This window comes from Aotus nancymaae, unplaced genomic scaffold (assembly GCF_030222135.1).
Source record: "Aotus nancymaae isolate 86718 unplaced genomic scaffold, 86718_ANA_hifiasm-v0.15.2.pri h1tg000028l, whole genome shotgun sequence".
Classification (NCBI taxonomy): Eukaryota; Metazoa; Chordata; class Mammalia; order Primates; family Aotidae; genus Aotus; species Aotus nancymaae.
In genome coordinates this window covers 33,081,072-33,091,644 of record NW_026988441.1, presented here as the reverse complement: position 1 = coordinate 33,091,644, position 10,573 = coordinate 33,081,072, and the positions used below count along the sequence as shown (strand labels likewise).

At 40.7% G+C, this 10,573-nt stretch overlaps 1 pseudogene; it reads left to right on the top strand.

Moving 5' to 3' along the window:
- The first annotated feature begins 2,131 nt into the window (after positions 1-2,131).
- Positions 2,132-8,318, top strand: LOC135276794 (glyceraldehyde-3-phosphate dehydrogenase-like; annotated as a pseudogene).
- The last annotated feature ends 2,255 nt before the right edge of the window (positions 8,319-10,573 follow it).

Below are 10,573 nucleotides of genomic sequence, written 5' to 3'. Positions count from 1 at the left end.
AACGTAAGTTCTTCTCAGGTCTTTTCTTAGTTGCACTTGTCCCTGGGCATGTGTGGTAACTTTCTAATTTTCTCTGTATGTATGGTTATTTTTCTACAACCTAATCTTCAGTGGCTCTCAAAAGGAGAGAAATAAAAACATTAAGGGAAAAATAAAAGGCATCACCTTGGAAGTCACTTCAGATAGAGGGGAAGGGCCTTCGAAAAATGGGGAGAGATGCAGTAGCAACCATCACCACCCAATTCTTTGTCTGTAACTCTGTGATCAGAAGCAGCAATTATCAAGCAGTTCACAGATCCCCAATATTTGGAAGACAGGTCCTTTTTGCCCACCCTGGCCCCCTAAAACTGCATGCAAACTGCTGTTAGAACTTCTGCATAGCCACCTGTCATGGAGCTGGGGAGGGGAATGAGTCAAGGCTGCTGACTCAACTAAGAGTTGAAATTGACCAAAATTAACCACATTTTATTATCCAATCATTCCCTGGAACCTGCAAGCTTTTAATAGTATCTACAGTTTCAAAATAGCCACGTCAGTTGGATTCTGCCAATGCAATTATTGTCTAGGTGGGGATACGATTCTTCGTGATTTTTATTCTGCCATCTTCCCTGAATCCTCTGACCTGACTTTTTATACTAATACATTAATTCAGGTCCCATCCCACATGTCATCTCCTCAGCAAGTCTTTCTGTCACCTTAGTTACTCCTTTCCATATGTACATTTTTTTCAATGTACTTTTCAGAATCAGGGAAATCCAATCTAGGTTCACAGAATTTACTGCTTTCTTAACAACCTATGAAAGCCAAATCATATAAATGAACCAAATTGAATAGTGTCACTGTTACTTTTATGAATTGTTATCCCTTAGATTCAAACAAACAAAAAAACTGCTTTGCACCAATTTGCAGAAAAAGAAAGACAATGAACTCCCTTTTGTGGTAAGGATGGCATTAGCATCCACACATACTCCTTTAGGGTGTGGATTTCTGAGTTGTGCTGAGATCTTCAGTATTTACAGCAAGTGATGGTCAATTTAAAATATTCTGTGCCGTCAATGGCAGGTAGTGTAGCAGGTTAAAGGAAAAGAAGCAAATAAAATGGATGAGGTCCTCAGGATATCACAATCTCTCCTGGAAGACAAATTTCAAATGAATCATTTAAATCAAGGAACATGAGAGAGCCACAAGGGGGTCCAACCTGAGTCCAGTTAGACTCCTTGAAAGGGAAAGCTATTTACACAATTCTTAAGATTTAGCTGCAGAAATGATTGGATGGGTCAGTGGTGGAATAGGGTTGAGACGGTTTCAATTAGGTGACCTAAACATGTAAAACCTCAGACACAGAGCCCCTGGTGTTAACCATGATCTGTTGAAAGTCAGAGAGAATGAAGCAGAGAGAATTGTCGAAAGCTTACATTTGATTAGCTCTTTTACATATAACAATGTGTTAACCTAGAAGTAATTATATATTGACACCTTTTTTTCAAAGTAATAGTTATTTGGAAGAGTTTTTTTTCCCACCGTGTAAACATAACCAACTCCTAGGAGCTTCCATGTGTATACTTAAATGTATAATATGTGTAAAAGATCTATCAGACTTATATCATCTGTTTATCACACTTTAAACACCTATGAATGACCAACCTGGGCAACATACCAAGACCTCATTTCTACCCCCCAAAAATTTTTTTCTTAATTATCCAGGCATAGTGACATGCACCTGTAGTCCTAGCTACTCCAGAGGCTGAGGTAGGAGGATTGCTTGAGCCAAGGAGGTTGAGGCTGCAGTGATCCATGATGGCGCCACTGCACTCCAGCCTGGGCGACACAATGACACCCTGTCTCAATTTTTAAAAAATGTCAGGCCGGGTGCAGTGGCTCATGCCTGTAATCCCAGCACTTTGGGAGGCTAAGGGTGGGTGGATCATGAGGTCAGGAGTCGAGACCATCCTGGCTAACACGGTGAAACCCCGTCTCTACTAAAAATACAAAAAATTAGCTGGGCATGGTGGTGCATGCCTGTAGTCCCAGCTACTTGGGAGGCTGAGGCAGGAGAATCACTTGAACCCGGGAGGCAGAGGTTGCAGTGAGCTGAGATTGCACCATTGCACTCCAGCCTGGGTGACAGAGCGAGACTCTGTCTCTGTCTCTGTCTCTCTCTCTCTCTCTCTCTCTCTCTCTCTCTCTCTCTCTCTCTCTCTATATATATATATATATATATATATATATGTCAAATAAGATGAATGTCATTGCTTAAACTCTTCCACACAGAAGAATTTATCAAGATGGTCTTCGGAGGTAATGTCATGAAGAAGCAGTACGGTGCAATGAAGAAGAAACAGCAGAAAACAAGTGAAGTGGGTAGAAAAACTCAATTCTACTCTTTACTCTTCCCAGATGTGAAACAACCTTGGGCAAGTCACTGCACCTCTTTGAGCCTGTTATTTCATTTGTAAAAAGCTGAGATAATTAATATATCATAGATAATGTAGTGTTCTCAGTAGAAACAAACCACACGCTGAAATCAAAAAGCCAATATATAGCGTCTTCCTTTTGTTTTTTTTGAGACGAAGTCTCGCTCTGTCCCCCGGTTGGTGAGGTCGTGGTGGCACGTGCCTGTTGCGGTGGCACGATCTTGGCTCACTGCAACCTCTGCCTTTTGGTTCAAGCAATTCTTCTGTCTCAGCCTCCCAAGTAGCTGGAATTACAGGCACGCACCACTATGCCCAGCTAATTTTTTGTATTTTAGTAGAGATGGGGTTTCATCATGTTGGCTAGGATGGTCTCGATATCTTGACCTTGTGATCTGCCTGCCTTGGCCTCCCAAAGTGCTGGGATTACAGACATAAGCCACCGCGCCCAACCCAGCCTCTTATTTCTTGATGTCAGATTCGTGTCTACCTTACAAAAAAAGTTTTCAGAGCTTTTTCATTCTTAGAACTGAAAAGGGACTGTAGACTTATGGAAGTGTCTAAAGATAGAAAGTCAGACTTGTCAAAGATGAATTTCTGAAAACATTTTATTTGGGAAGAAATACTTGTAATTCAGGGCATGCACACAGACCAAGTGGTCTTTGGTATGTCTGAAAAACAGAATGTTGGAGGTTTCATGAAAAAGAGTTACATATGACTCTTCAAGAAAGTTCATTGGCACTAGTAAGATTCTTGGGAGTTGGAAATTTCTGATCAGTAAGTGATGGCAATGAGTAAAACTATTCTTAGAATCACAGCAAGTTGTTTCAGTAACTTTTAGATAAAACTGGTTTCAGGATACAGCTGGCAATTTCAGTAGCTTGGCAGAGAATGACATGCTTGGAGCATTGGTATGTGCCCTGAGTGCTTTTCCCCCTTGCTCTGTTGACTCTCTTGTAGTTGAGTTTGACAAGACTGACCCAATTTATATGATCAACATTCAGTTTGCTAATACAGTACAAAACAATTTTCTGCCACTTCACAACTAATGTTTTTAAATAGCCTTCGGCCTTTGGCTTGAACTTACCAAAGGACTTTTCAAACCAAACCATGTCCATTCTTTTTTTTTTTTTTTTTTTTTTTTTTTTTTTTTTGGGTAACAGTCGTGCTCTGTCACCCAGGCTGGAGTGCAGTTGTACAATCATGGCTCATTGAAGTCTTGACCTCCTAGGCTCAGGTGATCCTCCTGCCTCAGCCTCCTGAGTAGCTGAGACCACAGGTGCATGCCACCATGCTGAGCTGATTTTTATAGATACAGGGTTTTGCAATGTTGACCAGCCTGGTCTCAAACTACTGGGCTCAAGCAATCCACCCACCTCAGCCTCCCAAAGTGCTAGTATTATAGGCGTGATCCAAACATTTAAAGAACTAATACCAATTCTATTCAAATTATTCTGAAAAATAGAGGAGGAAGGAATATTTTCAAACTCATTCTATGAGGCCATTTATTACCCCAATACCAAAACCGGGCAAAGACACATTAAGAAAACTATAGATCAGCTGGTCCGTAGGTAGTGAGTTATCTCAATTGATTGTTCACAGTCAGTTACAGATCGAATTCCTTGTTCTACTCTTTCCCTCCTTCTCACTACTGCACTTGACTAGTCTTTAAAAAAAAAAAAAAAGAAAGAACAAAAAGTAAACTATAGGTCAATATCCCTGATGAATATTCATGCAAACATCCTCAACGAAATACCAGCAACCAAATTCTATAATGCATTGAAAGATAATTCATCATGACCAAGTGGGATTTATCCCAGGGATGCAAGGATGGTTTGACATATGCAAATCAATCAAGGTGATACATCATATCAACAGAATGAAGGACAAAAACTATATGATTATTTCAATGATGCTGAAAACACATTTGATAAAATTCAACATCCCTTCATGATAAAAAAATCTTTGAAAAAACAGTATACAAAGAACATACCTCAACATAATAAAAAAGCATATATGACAGACCTATGACTAGTATACTGAATGGAGAAAAACAGCCTTTCCTCAAAATCTGGAGCAGGACAACAATGCCCACTGTCACCACTGTTATTCAACATAGTACTTTAATTCCTAGGTAGAGCGGTCAGACAAGAGAAAGAAATAAAGGACATCAAAACTGGAAAGGAAGAAGTTAAATTATCCTTCTTTGCAGATTACATGATCTTATATTTGGGAAAAACTTAAAGGCTTCACCAAAAAACTATTAGAACTAGTAAATTCAGTAAAGTTGCAGGATACAAAAATCAACATATAAAAATCAGTAGCATTTCTTCAGAACAAGGATCACTGGAAGAAAAAACTTAAAAAGCCAAAAATTAGTAGCATTTTTATACACTAACAGTGAACAATCTGTAAAAGAAATCAAGAAAGTCATCCTGTTTACAATAGCTGCAAATAAAATAAAATACCTATGAATTAATTTATTATTAATGAAAACTATAAACCATTGATGCAAGAAATTGAAAAGGACAAAAAATGAAAAGATATTTCATGTTCATTGATTTAAAGAGTAAATATGGTTAAAATATATATACTACCTAAAGCAACCTACAGATTAAATGCAATCCCTAGCAAAATACCAATGACATTCTTCATAGAAATACAAAAAATAATTCTAAAATTTATATGGAACCACAAAAGACCTGAGATAGCCAACCCTATCCTGAGCAAAAAGAACAGAATTGGAGGAATCACATTACTTGACTTCAGATTGTACTACAGAGCTATAGTAACCAAAACAGCATGGTCCTGGAATAAAAACAGATACATAGACCACTGGAACAGAATAGAGAACCCAGAAATAAATCTATACCTTTACAGTGAACTCATTTTTGACAAAAGTGCCAAGAATGTATATTGGAGAAAGGACAGTCACTTCAGTAAATGGTGCTGGGGAAACTGAATATTCACATACAGGAAAAAGAACCTAGACCCCATCTCTCACCATATGCAAAAATCAAATCAAAATGATTAAAGATTTAAACCCAAGATGTCAAACTATGAAACTACTAAAATAAAACATTAAGGAAAGTCTCCAGGACATCGGAGTAGGCAAATATTTTTTAGGTGTTACCCTACAAGCATAGGCAATGAAAGCAAAAATGGACAAATGGGATCGCATCAAGTTAAAAAGGAAAAAACACAGCAAAGGAAACTATCAACAAAGTAAAGAGACAAGCCATAGAATGGGAGAAAACATTTGCAAACTATTAATCTGACACTAGATTAATATACAGAATATATAAGGAGTTCAAACAACTCTATAGGAAAAAATATAATATTCTAATTTTAAAATAGCAAAAGATCTGAATAGACATTTCTTAAAAGAGACATATAAATGGCAAACAGACAAAAGTGCTCAACATTGCTGATCATCAGAGAAATGCAAATCAAAACTACAATAAGATATCTCACCTTAATTAAAATAGCATTTACCCAAAAGACAGGCAATAACAAATGCTGGTGAGGATGTAGAGAAAAGAGAACCCTTGTACACTGTTAGTGGGAATGTAAGCTTGTACAACCACTATGGAGAACACTTTGGAAGTTTCTCATAAAACTGAAAATAGAGCTACCATATGATCCAGCAATCCCACAGCTGGGTGGGATTGGAAATCAGTATATCAAAGAGATATCTGCAGTCCCATATTTATTTATTATAACACTATTCACAATAGCAAACATATGGAATCAATTAGGTGTCCATCAACAGATGATTGGATAAAGAAAATGTGTTGTTATATATACACAATAGAATGATATTCAGTTATAAAAAAGAATGAAATTATGTCATTTGCAACAAAATGGATTGAAGTGTGGAGGTCATTATGTTCAGTGAAATAAGCCAAGTGCAGAAAGACAAACTTCACATATTCTCACTTATTTTTGGGAGCTAAAACTTATGACAGTTGAACTCACTGAGATAGAGTAAAAGGATGGTTATCAAAGGCTGAGAAGGGTAGAGGGGGTGGAGAATGGGAATGGTTAATGGGTACAGAAAAAGAGAATGAGTGAATAAGATCTAGTATTTGTTAGCACAACAGGGTGACTATAGTAAAAAAAATAATTTAATTGTACATTTAAAAATAACTAAAAGAGAATAATTGGATTGTTTATAACACAAAGGGTAAATACTTGAGGTGATGGATACCCCATTTACCCTGATGTGATTATTATGCACTGCATGCCTCTTTCAAAATATCTCATGTAACCCATAAATATATACACTTACTACGAACCCACAAAATTAAAAAAGAAAGGAAATTTTTTTTAATTTTATTAATATAAATTTATGTAAGGCTAGGTATACTGGCTTACACCTGTAATCCTAGCACTTTAGGAGGTCAAGGTGGGTGGATTGCCTGAGCTTAGGAGTTCAAAACCAGTCTGGCAACACGGTGAAACCCATCTCTACTAAAACACAAAAAGTTAGCTTGGCATGGCAGTGTGCACCTGTAGGCACAGGTTGTAGTGAGCCGAGATCACACCACTGCATTCCAGCTTGGGTGACAGAGCAAGACTCCATCTCAAAAAAAAAAAAAAAAAAAAAAAAAAAAAAAATTACGGGCTCTCTGCTCCTCCTGTTCGACAGACAGCCGCATCTTGTCTCCCATCGCCAGCCACATCCCTGAGACACCGTGGGGAAGGTAAAGGTCAGAGTCGACGGATTTGGTCGTATTGGGCGCCTGGTCACCAGGCATGCTTTTAACTCTGGTAAAGTGAATGTTGTTGCCATCAGTGATCCCTTCATTGACCTCAACTACATGGTCTACATGTTCCAGTATGATTCCACCCATGGTAAATTCCATGGCACTGTCAAGGCTGAGAACGGGAAGCTTGTCATCAATGGAAATCCCATCACCATCTTCCAGGAGCGAGATCCCTGCAAAATCAAGTGGGGCGATGCTGGCGCTGAATATGTGATGGAGTCCACTGGCATCTTCACCACCATGGAGAAGGCTGGGGCTCACTTGCAGGGGGGAGCCAAAAGGGTCATCATATCTGCCCCCTCTGCTGATGCCCCCATGTTCGTGATGGGCGTGACCCATGAGAAGTATGACAACAGCCTCAAGATCGTCAGCAATGCCTCCTACACCATCAACTGCTTAGCGCCCCTGGCCAAGGTCATCCATGACAACTTTGGTATCGTGGAAGGACCCATGACCACCGTCCACGCTATCACTGCCACCTGGAAGACTGTGGATGGCCCCTTTGGGAAACTGTGGCGTGATGGCCATGGGCCTCTCCAGAACATCATCCCTGCCTCTACTGGCACTGCCAAGGCCATGGGCAAGGTCATCCCTGAGCTGAACGGGAAGCTCACTGGCACAGCCTTCCGTGTCCCCACTGCCAACGTGTCAGTGGTGGACCTGACCTGCTATCTGGAAAAACCTGCCAAATATGATGACATCAAGAAGGTGGTGAAGCAGGCATCGGAGAGCCCCCTTTAGGGCATCCTGGGCTACACTGAGCACCAGGTGGTGTCCTCTGACTTCGACAGTGACACCCATTCTTCCACCTTCGATGCTGGGGCTGACATTGCCCTCAACGACCACTTCATCAAGCTCATTTCCTGGTATGACAATGAATTTGGCTACAGCAACAGGGTGGTGGACGTCATGTCCCACATGGACTCCAAAGAGTAAGACCGCTGGACCACCAGCCCCAGCAAGAGCACAAAAGGAAGAGAGGCCCTCACTGCTGGGAAGTCCCTGCCACACTGAGTCCCCCACCACACTGAATTGCCCCTCCTCACAGTTTCCATGCAGACCCCCTTGAAGAGGGAGGGGCCTAGGGAGCCCCACCTTGTCGTGTACCATCAATAAAGTCCCCTGTGCTCAGCCAAAAAAAAAAAAAAAAAATTACGTAGTACTCGTGTAATTTTGTAACATGAATATATTTGCATAGTGATGAAGACAGGGCTTTTAGTGTACCCATCACTGGAATAATGTACATTGCATTCATTAAGTAATTTCTCATTGTCCCCGCCCTTCCCACTTCCCACCCTTCTAAGTCTCCACTGTCTATTTTTTCACACTCTATGTTTATGTGTGCACATTATTTAGCTCCCACTTATATGTGAGGACATTCAGTTTTTGTCTTTCTGTGTCTGAGTTGTTTCACTTAAGATTATGGCTTCCACTTCTCTTCATGTTGCTGCAAAAAAATATAATTTTATTCTTTTTATGGCTGACTATTCCATTGTGTATATATAACAACACATTTTCCTATCCAGTCATCTACTGATGGACACTTAAGTTGATTCCATATGTTTGCTATTGTGAATGGTACTGTGATAAACATACAAGTATGGGTATCTTTTTGAAATAATGATTTCTTGTTTTTTTGGTAGATACCCAATAGTGGGAAGTGGGATTGCTGGAACAAAGGGTAGTTCTATTTTTAGTTCCTTATTTTTTTCTTTTGAGATGGAGTTCCACTTTTGTTGACCAGGCTGGAGTGCAATGGCGCTATCTTGGCTTGCCCCAACCTCCACCTCCTGGGTTCAAGCTATTCTCCTGCCTCAGCCTCCCGAGTAGCTGGGATTACAGGCATGTGCCACCACACCCAGCTAATTTTGTATTTTTAGTAGAGATGGGGTTTCTCCATGTTGATCAGGCCGGTCTCGAATTCCTGACATCAGGCAATCCGCCCACCTTGGGCTCCCAAAGTGCTGGGATTACAAGCGTGAGCCACCGTGCCCAGCCTTACTTTTAGTTATTTGAGAAATCTCTATACTGTTTTCCATAAAGATTGTACTAATTTACATTCCCATCAACAGCATATAAACATTCCTTTTTCTCTGCATCCTCATCAACATTTGTTAAATTTTTTTCTCTTTTTAATAGTAGACATTCTGACTGGTGTAAGATTATATCTCATTTTGGGTTTAATTTGTGTATCTCTGATGACTAGGGATTGCTGAGCATCCCTAGACTTCTTTTGAAAAATGTCAGCTGGGCATGGTGGCTCATGTCTGTAATCCTCACACTTTGAGAGGCCAAGGCAGGAGAATTGCTTGAGGCCAAGAGTTTGAGACCAGCCTGGGCAACATAATGAGACCCTGTCTCTTAAAAAAAAAAAAAATTAACTGGGTGCGATGGCATGTGCCTGTAATCCCAGCTACTCAGAAGGCTGAGGCAGGTGGATCTCTTGGGCCTAGAAATTTGAGTAAGCTAATATTGTACCACTGAATTCTAGCTTGGGTCTCAGAGTGAGACACTGTCTCTGAAGAAAGGAAAGAAAAGAAAGAAAGAAAGAAAAAGAAAGAAGGAAGGAAGGAAAGAGGGAGGGAGGGAAGGAGATAGGAAAGGAAGGATGGAAAAATGTCTATTCATGTCCTTAGACCATCTTTTACCACTTTTTTTTTAGGCAGAGTCTCACTCTGTCACCCAGGCTGGAATGCAGTGACACGATCTTGGTTCACTGCAACCTCTGCGTCCTGGGTTCAAGTGATTCTCTTACCTCAGCCTCCTGAGTAGCTGGGATTAAAGGCACCCGCCACCATACTCAGCTGATTTTTGTATTTTTAGTAGAGACCAGGGCACCGTGTTGGCCAGACGGGTCTTGAACTCTTGACCTCAGGTGATCCACCTACCTAGGCCTCTCAAAGTGCTGAGATCACAGGTGTGAGCCACCGTGCCTGGTCTTTACCACTTCTTTTTTTTTTTTTTTTTTTTTTGAGACAGAGCTTTGCTCTTGTTACCCAGGCTGGAGTGCAATGGCACGATCTCGGCTCACCACAACCTCCGCCTCCTGGGTTCAGGCAATTCTCCTGCCTCAGCCTCCCAAGTAGCTGGGACTACAGGCATGCGCCACCATGCCCAGCTAATTTTTGTATTTTAAGTAGAGACGAGGTTTCACCATGTTGACCAGGATGGTCTCGATCTCTTGACCTCGTGATCCACCTGCCTCGGCCTCCCAAAGTGCTGGGATTACAGGCATGAGCCACCGCGCCCGGCCCTTTACCACTTCTTAATCGGATTGTTTTTGTTGTTGTTGAGTTGTTTGAGGTTCCTTGTATATTCTGGATATTAGTGGTTTGTCAATGTATAGTTTGCAATTAATTTCTCCCATTCTTCAGGTTGTTTGTTCACTTTATT